Genomic DNA, 12,931 nt, shown 5'->3' on the forward strand with positions numbered 1-12,931 from the left:
CAGGATTTTAAAACTGAATGTTTCTCAGCTTCTGTTATTTGGTGATGCTAAATGAATGTTGTCAAAAGATTAAATATAAATTGGTTATAAATCTTCATTTAACTATATCATGCAGGGAAGGTTACATTACAACCGCCATGTTTGTGTCATCATTAAGAAAATGAAGAGTCTTATTTTAATCGTAGTAAGACTATTGAAATTATTGTTTATTCTACATAATTGGCTTGAGAGTTGAGGATGAAGCCTTCCCATGGCTATCACAGAATATATGAGCAAGTCTGAAAAAACTAAGGCAATACTCTGAGCCTTCTGGACTCCAAATGGCCGGAATGGCAAATGGCTGGAGCCACTGTTTGCAGGTTACTCTGTCATTGCCCGAAAGGCTGCCTTCATTTTCTAACTAGATCTTCCAAGCTAATTAAAGAATCTAATTTCAGTAAACAGTCCTTCGTTAACCCAGTTTGCCCGACTTTTTCAGGCAATGACCTGTGGTTTGATCACCTGTCCAAACCATCTGGCAGCTTGGATATGATCTAGTTATAATCTCACGATCTCTCTGAAGCCCCATTGTCACACTTTAACTTTAAAGTCACACTGCCATGCAGCCAGGACAGCTTGATGAACAGCACCTAACTTTTACAGTGAGCTAGTCATCGCTGAATGATGAGACCAAGTTGCATTATAGTGATTTTAAGAGTCAGCAAAATCTTACTTAAAAATAAAACGTTCTTTTGGTTATGTATTTCAACTTTAGAAAAACCACTTTTGGGGGTAAAGTCAAGGCTTTGGAAGAAACCAATGCTTCAGTAATCTAAAAATTGTATTAGGTTAAATTGGACTTCCAGTAATAATTATGCCATGGGAATTATACCGGATAAAGCCTGTAGCAGACTCAATTCTACTTTAAAACCTAATTGATACATAGCAAACACCAAAATTTTCAGCATATATAAACATACAGTATGCTTGTACAAATATACACATACAACTAATAAAGACATCTTATGATTGAATAATCTTTCTTTAACCAAGGATACAGTTTCTTATCACATTAAAGTTTTAAAAAATTATAACAAGCAGAAAAATTATTGAAAATTTTGACTACTTTTCTATAAAGAAAGTAATTTATAAATGCCCTTTACAATATCATACTTTAGATGTTCACCATAAGTTTTTCTCAGATGATGAGATCATTAAAGATTTTTTCTTTCACTTCATTCTCTACCTTGCTACAGAGGGGATTTAATTTAGCTTAATTTTTTGTTGGTATTTTGTTTTCCTTAGACTTCCCAAGTTTGGTTTATTTATAATAAAGGTGTGTTACATTTATAATAATAAAAACAGACTTTTAAAATAACCTCACCTCTTAAAATTATAAAGAAAAATAAAATTATATAGAATAAATTCTCTGTTTCTCTCTCTCTTTAATAAAGAGAAAGGCCAAGGATACGGCAGCAGCAGAATGAAGAAATGAAACAGAAAGATCTACAGAGGCAAGGGTGGTAGCTGAGAGGAAGCTATGGAGAAAAAGTCAAAGAGAACCATTTAGGAGAAACAGCACACACACAAATAGCCAGAGTAGCATGGAAAAGAAAGATGAATATGGAGAAAGAATACACAGTTTCATAATACAACATTCATCAATCTTGTGGCCTCCGAGAATATTGCTCTCTAATATCTACACTCTCTTTTTACTACAATCACGCAATGGGGCTATTACTTCTCGACGTGTTCCCCATTTGGTGTGTAGACCAAGGCCCAGGCGTGAGCTCCCCTCCTTCTCTCTCCTAGCAGCCATGGTTTCCTCTCCCCCTTTCTGTAGCCTTGTGTGTGTTTGTGTTGGGGTACGGAGACGGCAGAAAAAGCAAACACACATATACGCGTCACACATCCCCACTCTTTCTCTTTATTGCAATGGCTTCTCAGACTTTGTCCCCCAACTTAAAAAAAAAAAAAAAAGGCTATTAATAAAACACATCGATTAGCGGAATATTTAAATCTCCACAGAGAAGAACAATTACTTTCAGCTCAAGAAAAAAATATTATCATGGTTTAAAAATGTCCCCTAAGAAAAGAGGCAAGAGGGAATGTGGGGTAAAATTCCAGCACAATCTCTCTGCAAAAGAGACAGGCAGTTCCATGCACAATTGGGATGTAAACATCACCCACATAACTCCAGTGCAATACTACACCTTGCGGGGGCGGAGTGGACAGGTCAGCCTGTTGGAAGGTGACCACCATGACCACAGCCACAGTCCTTCAGATGAAGAACCATGGTCCATGAACTTTATAGACTCTCTGGCAACTCTTGCTGAAGAGTGGTATGGTGGAGGTGCTTTCCAGAATGCGGTGCAGCCGTGCCTGTTCCCTGCAAATGCCCCCCAGGGAAGGCTGCGTGACAGCAGGCGTGAAGGCAGGTTGGCCACGTAGGACCAGCAGAGGAAGCACGAGGGTGGACTGAACTCTCTTAGCAGGGGGTGGAGAGCTCCTAACACAGCCTGTCCTCCTGCTGAGGGGTCACCACACTGATACCAGGATGCTGTTATGACCTGACTTTTGGGTTTGGGAAGCCCAGTACTGTCCAGGGCATGTCGCAGAGAGAAGGGCCCTGTGGCACATGGCCAGCCAGAGCCCAGGCTGACCAGGGGAGAACTGCAGCTGGGGCTGGGGCAGGGCGTGCCTCTCTGCAGAGCCTCTGAGCAAATCCACGTGTCAGGGCTTGAGGCCTGGACTCTGGCTATTTATTCAGCTTTTTAGGGAGTTGCTATTAAATGTCTTTAAGCCACCCAGACAATTTTCATGCACAGTGAGGTATGGAAACTATTCATTAAAAGATTCGTGCAATTCAGATATCAGTTGAGTGGAGAGAAAACAGGCGTTCCGGGAATAGAAAGCACCTACTGTGTGGGGTCCCATCAAGGCAGTGCCAGGACCCTAACAACGAAGCTCCCTGTGGGGGGACCTGGTGCACAGCAGGGTGGCACTGACGCTCAGGGGCTTCCGCTCTTGCTTGTCCATGGCAGTGAATAAAAGAACATTCATCTTCTTATCCCCTTTCTGTCTCTCTGCTGCCAATCGCATGCATATACAACTCTTCCGTAAAAATCAGCCAGACACTCAGCTGGTTTCTACAGAAACTTCCACAAAATCTACCAGAATCTAGTAGATTCAGAGATCTGTACGATCCTCTTTTACCTAACATTGCACAGGCGACTACCGTGCTGTTTACCAAAATTAATAAAAACTGACAAGCCGCCCACATTTTAGCTCCCTGGGTTCCTCCACTGTCCATTACTGGGTTTATTTCATTTTTAAATTGAGCTGCACATTGCAAACTCTGGCCAGATGGATCTTTGCATAGACATTGTGTTTTGTTTCTGTCAGGGATGTTTTTCATTCAGAATGAACAGGAAAAGGCCACACTACGTACAAAATGCACTCAAGTTTTAAAATAAAGATGAAAAACCATGTGCATCATCCAACTGTCCTCCGTAGCAAGGAAGCAAAAGACGTATTTTAAGAAGATAATATGTTTTCTACTCCATTTCACAAATGGATATCTACAATTAAACTGCTTTTGTTTAGATTCATTAATGTTTCCTTCATTTGAGTCTTTGGTCAATAAGTAAATACATTTGAGAGATTAAATATTGCCTGTGTTGGGAATGTGACATGAAAACAGCAATGAATGTCACTGACCTGAAAGAAATAGGCACCTCTGTGGTTATAGTTTTATAACTGCTGCTTCTCTGCATGTTATAGACCTCTTCTCTTCTGAGCTGTACGACTTTGAGATCTTGACTTTTAACAAAACTATGCGAGCAGAGTATCTATTAGCTCCTCACCTCGCATTACTTCCTCATTCCTGAGGATACCTTCCCTTGCTACCAGACGCCATTTATTGACCACCTACTATTGTGCCTGCCTGGTGTTCGATTCTGTTAAAGATCCCTGAAAAGCTTAGATTTATTTTATGAGTTTTACAGATGAAAACTGAGTTTCAGAAATATAATTTGCCCAGAGTCACATGGATTTATAAGTGTCCTTTGTGGGATACAAACCTACCTCAATATGACTCCAATGCCCTTGTTCTTTCTGCCACAACACACTCCAGCTTTTTGAGCTTAAATAGGATGCTCGAAAGGTAACTTCTCTATGAAAATAAAATCAAATTTATAAACTGGAGCACTTGGGTGGGGAAAGGAGGATGAAATTAATACAATGTTGGATTCAAGAATAATTAGATTCAAATGTCAGTTGGGCTATTTGACAGATGTATGATTTAAAGGCAAATATTTTAAAACTTTCTGAGCCCCAGTTTATTTAACTAGAAAATGGGGTAGCAATAGATGCCTCTTATGATGGCTGAGAAAAATAAATGAAATAAAATCCCCTTGCCTGGCATGTACAGTTGTCCCTTGGGGTCTGAAGGGGACTGGTTCCAGGACCTCCCACAGACACCGACAGTCACCAGTGCTCGAGTCTCTGATATAAAATGGTGCAGTATTTGCATATAACCTATGCAGATGCCCCTCGATACTTTAAATCATCTCTATATTACTCATAATACCTAATATGATGTAAATGCTACATAAATACTTGTGCTATGTTCTTTAGGGAATAATGATAAGGCAAAAAGTCTGTATGTGTTCAGAGCAGATGCAATTTTTTTCTGAATATTTTTTATCTGAGTTTGGCTGAACCTATGGATACAGAGGGCCAACTGCATTTCCACAGCATGTGGGTGAGAGTGGTCAGGTATGCGCCTAGCTAGGCCAGAGCCCACAGAGGAAAATATCTCAACATAAAGGTAAGAGAGGAACTAAATCAATCAAGGGTGAAAAGTCAAGATTCAAGTACAAGGCAGAGGTCGGCAAACCAGAGACCAAAGTCCAAACAGGCCAAGAATGGATACTCATAGCAAAGAGGAGGAAGCGCAGACAGGTCTTAGGGGAGAATAATCAACAAGGCAACACTTGCCAAATGCCTACGATCTGAAGGCCCGGATCTCAGGAGGGACTTGCAGCAAAAGGGTCAGAAACTGGCACATACAGACTAAGCCCCCAGCAAACACTAAATTCCTTCTTCACCCTTCTCATGAAAGGGATTTATACTGAATGTATTATCCACATTATCGTGTATTGTTTTGGTCAGTGATCTATTTTCTGGTTAGTGTTTATTTTCAAGGAGTTAGTTGAGTAAAGAAAGGAGAACAGTAACCTACCAATCTGATGCCTCATTAGGAAATCTTCCCTCATTATGTCAGAATGCATTGGTGTGAAAGGTTTGTTCCTGCTGGCCTAGTTTCTTTTTTTAAGACTCTAATGTACAAATAATGCACATTCTGCCTATGTTTCTACCCAAGATGTTTATTCATTATGTGAGTAAGAAATCACTTCTTTTCTTCTTTGTTCTCCTCATCCCTAGTGCCCAGCTCAGTCTCTTGCATTTGCTGTTAGCTGATGACATTGAATTGGCAGCAAAATGAAATAGACCTGCTTCAACTGGTCTGTTTATCACTTAGCATCTGTGTCATTTCTTTGACAGTAACTTGGTTGTAGAATGAAATTCGTTGGATGACAAAGAATAAGAAGACATTCCTGAAGCCCTGGTTTCTGACTTTGCTATCTTAAACCAAAGCCATTAAACTCTTCAAATAATTGTGCTTTATTCAGTAGTTCATGGATTTCGGCAGTGAACACGGAATATGGCCCATGGCACATGGCACCGATCGTATGATGCGCAGTGACACAGCTAGAGCTTAGCACAACTGCTCCAAAATCGTCAGCCAAATGTCTTAGACTCACAAACCATAATTTGACACAGATTATGCTTGTTTGGCATTATGTCATTACTAAAAATAAGATGATTGAAAAATATGTGAAGTTTACAGTAGAATATTAATGAGACAGAAAAGGGGAAATGCCAACATATTTCTGCACTGGTTTTTGAGATGTAAATATTCAAGTAAAGCTCAATAAGTTAAGAAACAGATTTTTACCAGATTAAAATTAATGGCAAAAAAATGTAAGACAAGTTTTTGCTTTATCATTTTGCAGTCTGGGTTTGACAAGAACAAAAACCCTAAAAAGAAAGCATTTTCCAAAGAATCGATAGAAAATTAAAAGTATGGAGAATTCAGGTATTGGCTCAGTCACACATAATCTTATCTAACAGTTAATAGTTAATACAGTTTCTAAAATGAGCAGTGTTTGATGATAAGATACATATGATGGAAAATATGAGAGTAGATTTTATGGAATGTTTTAGAGCGAAAGAGACTTTGGCTTGAATAACAACCTTTTAGTTTTGCAACCTTTGGCAATATGGTAGGCAGAATTCTAAGATGGTCCCCAAGATTCCAGCCTCCTGATATACATGTGCTATGTAACCCTGTTCTCTTAAGGGTGGATGGCACCTGTGAAAATGATCAGATATCACTTCTATTATTACATTATACGGCAAAGATGAAGGAATTTTGCAGATGTAGAAAGATGCAAAATCTGTTAATTTTGAGATCAAAAAAGGGAAGATACCCTGGATGGGCCTGACCCAATCAGATGAGCTACCTTAAAACTGCCTGCCCCATGCGTTCCCTGAAAGCAGCTGTTAAGGGCCCTGGCTGACCGCCAGCAAAAAAGCTGGGCTTTGGTTACAACCTCAGGAACTGAATTCTACCAACCAACACGTGAGCTTGAAAAAGACCCCAGACTGCAGAAAGGAACACGGCCCAGCTAGCATGTTGATTGCAGCCTTTTGAGACCATGAGCAGAGGATCCAGTTAAGCCACACTCAGACTCCTGACCTACAGAAACTGTGAGATCCAGTGGGTGCTGTTTGAAGCCACTAACACTTGTGGTAATTTGTTATACAGCAAAATAGACTCACACAGGTAAGTTGTTTATTAACCTCACTAACATTAGTTTTCATATATGCAAAATGGAGATATTAATAGGAGGTCACTAATACTACTACTGGTAGCAGCACTATTATAGAAGCAGTAGTATAAACTGCAGTAATTGTGCTATGTTGGATCACTTAGATATGCTTGTAAACAAAATTAATGGAGAAACTGGGATATAGAACATATTTGTGTCCTATAGGTTGGCATTGGACTAAATTAAATCAATGTAAGAGTAAATCTATCAATATCCATACACATGTGAATACTGGCTTACTCCAGACACACACACACACACACACACACACACACACACACAGTGCTCTGGGAACACCAAATTATACCTTTCTGCAAATACGCTACATTTTCCTGCTTTTGTGCCCCTTTTTCATGTTCTGCTCCTTCCCACTGATAGGTTAGTCCCACATCTCTACCTATAAAATCTGTTCACTCTTCAAGGCCCAGCTAGGATTATATATACTTACAATGTGCCAAGGACCACTGTAAACATTTTGTAATATCATCTCATTCAGTAACAATCATATGAGATAATATTACTATTATCCTGCTTGTCTCCTTTTTAAAGGACAGGGAATGAAAGCCCAGAAATACCGGTTTGCCCAAGTTTGCGGTGCAGTGTCCGGATCTGAACTCAGGCAGTCTGTGCCCATCTGTACTTCCAGGTGATTGCCACTCGTATATACTTCTTCATATCTAGTTGGAATAAACTGTTTCTTTTTCTGGTCTTCTATCGTATATTTATTTGACTAGTATGGTTTAAGCGGAGGCCAATCTGAGCTATATTTGACTTATGGATATGTTTAGTACACAGCCATATGCTACATAACAACGTTTCAGTCAATGACAGACCACATATACTACAATGGTCCCATAAGATTTTAATACCATATTTTTACTGTAACTTTTCTATGTTTCTGTATGCTTAGAAGCACAAATACTTGGCATTACGTTACAATTGTCTACAGTGTTCACTATAGTAACGTACTATACAAGCTCGTAGTCTAGGAGCAATAAGCTATGCCATATAGGTTCGCAGAAGTGTACTCTATGATGTTCTAACAATGACGAAATCACCTACTGACACATTTCTCAGGAACCCCATCATTAAGCAATGCATGACTGTCCTTTTTTGCGCTGATCTGCATGTGGCAAAGGACACATTAGAAAAAGAGCTTAATCCATGGCCCCATTTACATTTGCCCAGTTGGAAGGGAGGAGCCAATCAAAAACAGTTAACATGGAGGTTGCAGAGTTTCTGGAAGGGATATATCCTGAGGGAAGGAGGACTTAGGAACTGGATACAGCATCCTTTTTCTGGGCGTGGACCTGCCCCAACCCAACTGTTCTGGTATTGTATGACCTAGGGAAAACATAATGGCAAGACACTAAGAGAGCTGTGGCTGTAATATCCAATTCCCACCATGTTCTGAGCTGTTTTAAGAGGTTCACACAGAGGGAAGGTGTTTCCCAGCCAAATTCTATAAAAAAAGATGCTCAATAGTGGCCCACCATGGTGGTGATGGCCTAAAGTCCTCCTGCTCTATGGGACAGACCTGTTGTCTTAGTCTGTTTTCTGTTGCTATAACTGAATACCTCAGACTGGGTAATTTACAAAGTAAAGTGTTTTACTTAGCTCACAGTTCTGGAGGCTGGGAAGTTCGAGACCAGGCAGCTGCATCTGGCTAAGGCCTCATGCTGCATCATAATACAGCGGATGGCATCATATGGTGGGAGCACATGTGAGAGCCAGAGTGGACATGTGCAAAAGAGACAAACACAAGGGGTGACCTCGCTTCGTAGCAACCCGTTCTCCAACTAATCCAGTTCCATGAGAGCGAGGACTCACTCCTGCCAGAAGGCATCACTCGCTTCATGAGGGCAATCCCTCATGACCCAAATGTCTCTTAAGGTCCCACCACTTTAATCCAATACTGCTACATTGGGGACCAAGTCACAACATGAGTTTTGGTGGGGACAAACCATATTCAAACTATACCACCTGTTGAACTTGAGAAATTCAGGCCATGTGTTACTGTGGTATATTTTAAAATTGAAAGGTGGAAGTATCTGTCATCTCTCTTGAATCTTTGAAATTTTTAAAAATTTTTAAAAATTAAAGAAAAAGTTAATGTGACCTTATTTTGCGTAACAACCCAACACTGATTGTGATAGAGAGACCTGGAGAGCCTGAGGTCTCTGGTGCCTGTGCCCATCTCTCCCTGCTCCTCCTCCTCACTCTGACCCCCCAGGGTTCCACTATCTCTGTACACTCCCTGGAGTCGACCCTAAACCCTTACACAGAACAGATGCTTCATACATGTGCACTGATCAAAGATTAAAATAATTTTATTAATCCACAACAGCAAAACTGAAAGTAGACACAGCTGGTATGTTTAACTTCAGAAAATATGTCTAGGGAAATCTAATACAGAAGTACAATGGGGATTTACCTGGGACATAGTTATTAACTAATATAAAAATGAGCTACTGGCTACAGAAAATGATTGCTGTTAATGTTGAGTTGCCTTGGGAATCTGAATATATATAAGCATACATATATCTTTTTTTCCCCTGTTGTGAAGAAAATCAAATGCAAAGTTGAAATGTGGCTAATGAGAAGACACTGCTTCAAAGAAAGAAAATAAATCTGAAGAGTTTTTAGGGTTATTAGATACTAGATTAAACAAACTTAATTTTACAGCCCATATTATTCAGTAAAGGAAGTATCTGGATATGATAGGTAATGACAGCATTTTAGAATTTTTTTTTTTAATTTTTAGAAATGACTTTTTCCTTCTTACACAGCCCCACTGTACTCTATATTGATTTCTAGCCCAGTACTTATAACCGTTGGTCCATATCTGACTTTTTTACTAAATGCTACTGTTCTTGATGACTGTAAAAAGTTGTCTTCATCTCTTTGTCTCCAGTGTCTAAGCATTATAAGTGAGGAAGAGTAGAATCTCACTAAGTGTACATTGAATGAATGGACTGCTTTAAAAATTTTACAAAGCTTAGAATTAATAAACCTTTCAAAGAAGTTGACTTGGTTTAATTTATTTGTAATACACAAAATGAAATATTGCACTATCTGATATATGAAATTGAGCAAAGTGACAGCAAGGAGGCAGGATTATTGCAAAGCAAAGGGTGCTGGACTCACACACCAGCAGACCTTGGTCTGAGGCTTAGCTCTGCCACTCACCACCAAACCCTAGAGTTGGAGTTCAAGGATCTCCACATCCCTCAACACTAACATTCTGAGAATGTGTCAGGAGGCAGGAACCCATCTGCCTTGTCCACCGCTACACTCTATGGCACAGCTCACTAAATGCATACTTGTTGAATAGCAGAATAAATGAACAACAGAGTCCTGCAACTCCTCATCTCAAGCTCTGATGCAGAGGTTCTTTCAGACTATATTGAAATTTCTTTGTCAATATAAGAAATATGATATGAGATATGATATGCAAAAAATATGATAGACTACAGATTTATCATGTTTCAAAATTCTGTTTTTTATATTTGTGTATGTTTCTCATAATACAATATATGCCTATAACATTAACAATTAGGTACAGAATTCAACAGAGGCTTTAGTTAGTGTGAATTGAAGAGAATCTCTAAGCACTTATGATCTAACACATTCCAAGTAAGTTTTGCTTCCATAAGATCAATTTAAAAATTAAAAAACAGTATATTTAACCAGAGGAAAAAAACATACATTTATTGAAGTGTACTATGATTAAAGAACATGTCTAAATTTTTGAAGAATTAAAGAAGAAATTTACTTATTTAGGAAGGTGTCCTGGATTTGGGTGGGGATTTTATTTTATTCACACTGAATTCACAGTCGGATGACACTAGACAGGAACAGCACCCGACTGGGCCCTCGCCTGCCACTTCAGCGTGGCTGTCGCACTGAGGCTCAGCATCAGCATGTAACAACGATGCAACTTCACACTTCTGAAGAAAGTTTTTGAGGTTATTGGGGGACCACAAAACATGTAAAGAACTCCTCAGGAACAGTGGGGGGAAATGGGTGAGAGGGACATGCTGTTGGCATCCCTGAAAGTCATTTCACGGGATGGCTGTGAAGGCGGATGTAGCTTGCTGCAGCCACGCCGTCTTCCTGCCTGTCACTGCGCACACGCGAGCACACACCCACGGAGCCCCACGCCTACTCCTGCACGCACGCAAGCTCTTGCTAATCAACCACTAGTGCGAGCCGGGCAGGCCGCGTGGGCAGTAAGGGCTCTGGGCACACACATCCACATCGGGCTGGAGCCACTGCCCGACTGTGGGCCCGCGAGTTGCCCAGCCCGAGCCTGCCTTCTTGGTGACACAAGGCCGCCCGGCGTACAGTGCCAGCTGGAGGATCATACCGACTCGGGTTTGCAGTGCGCCCCCCACGGCCCGGCTGCCTGTCATCGCACAGGCCCCTGTCACCGCAGGGCCCGGAAGCGGGGCAGACGCACCCTCTCGGATCTCTCAGACTGTTTACCTCGAGAATCCTTTTCTTTCAGTAGAAAAACAAATGGAGGGACTATCAAACATACCACTACTCCCAGCGGCTGTCTGGGAACAGTGGCACTTCACATGTCCCTGGTGGCTCAGCGGCTTCCTGCCCGCTGCTTCTGTGCAGACATTCGCCCACGCCATGTGCCCACGAGCACGGGGAGGCTGTTCTCGTATGGACCAGGAGTCGGTGTTATGCAGAGAGCAGACGCTAAAGAAACATGTAATCGTGATGATGGAAATAAATGTTCGCATATTTTTTAAAAAAATAAAGTAGACTTCACTTCCTCTCTGAGGTACACAAGTGGAAAGAGCAGGAGCTCTGCACAGACACCCGCGTCCAGACCCCGCTCTGTCACTCAGAGCCGGGCGCAGGCTCCGGCCACCTCCCCGACCCTCCACTTCCCTGTCCCTCGGTGGAGAAGTTGACCTCGTAGGTTTGTGAAAACTAAAAAGGAACAAATCTATATACATGCATCATTTTATATTTGTATGTATAAATTAAAATTAGACACAGAGATATATATACTACATACATATACATGTATGTATGTTACATTTAGAAGACACGTGTTTAGGAGATCACATATATACAAACAGAAAGTACAGGAAGCACTGATCCCCAGGGGAAACTATTGCACAGGGGTATGGAGAAGGCATCAAGAAGTTAAAAAACAAGTAAAATCAGGAAAAACTGGGCAGGTTAGAAAGAATTTGAGGAGAAAGAATCAGACCTCATCCTGAGAGAGAAAGACTCAAAAAAGAGAGAGAGAGATTGAGAGAGCAGAAAAACCAAAGTCAGGGCTGGGCTCTTTTAGAGACAGACAGAGACAGAGACACCCAGGAACAATGAAGGAGCGAGAGGCCCCGCAAAGCCTGGTGTCAGATTAGGGTGCCAGGCCCCTCCTTCCACAGTGGTGTTTTTAGGAGCAGGGTCATATGGGTCCAGTTATTGCAAGTTGGGGAAAATTCTGGGGTGAAGTTTGGGAGGGATCTGTGCAGGTGGAACACAAAGAAGGATTTTAAGAGCAGGAAGACTCGAAGAGCACAAGGTTAACTTGTGCCAGAGAATTCCTGGGCGTGGATGACTCATTGCTTCACCCACTGGCTCCAGTCAAATCAGTTCTTCAAAATCAGTCATGGCCTCATCCCCCTCCCTGGTATAAGCTGCTGCTCCTGAGGGAATCCCAAACCTGAAGAACGAGATGTCCATTCCCTGGCCACCCTGAGGAGAGTGCTGGCAGCCAGGGCCCAGATGGCTCCCCTGCGACCCCAGAGCTTTCCAGCCATACAGGGGATGGGCAGTGAACACACACGGTGTTTCCCATACAGTCAGCTCTGCCAAATTATCGCAGCATATGTACGGTACAGGCACAGCGTCTTCTACATATATACATATTTAAGTAGCTACTATGATTTCTCTAAAATAAAGTCCAAATGTCAGCATGTGTTAGTTCCCTTTATATCCATGCCCTTTAGTCATTGACTATT

At 41.3% G+C, this 12,931-nt stretch overlaps 1 protein-coding gene across 1 annotated transcript in view; it reads right to left on the minus strand.

The window, feature by feature from the left end:
• The window catches only part of PRKN (parkin RBR E3 ubiquitin protein ligase), a 1,165,698-nt gene that overhangs the window by 738,169 nt on the left and 414,598 nt on the right, over window positions 1-12,931 (minus strand). The window lies entirely within an intron of this gene.

The sequence above is a fragment of the Eulemur rufifrons genome, chromosome 15 (genome assembly GCF_041146395.1).
Source record: "Eulemur rufifrons isolate Redbay chromosome 15, OSU_ERuf_1, whole genome shotgun sequence".
In the NCBI taxonomy this organism is placed as follows: Eukaryota; Metazoa; Chordata; class Mammalia; order Primates; family Lemuridae; genus Eulemur; species Eulemur rufifrons.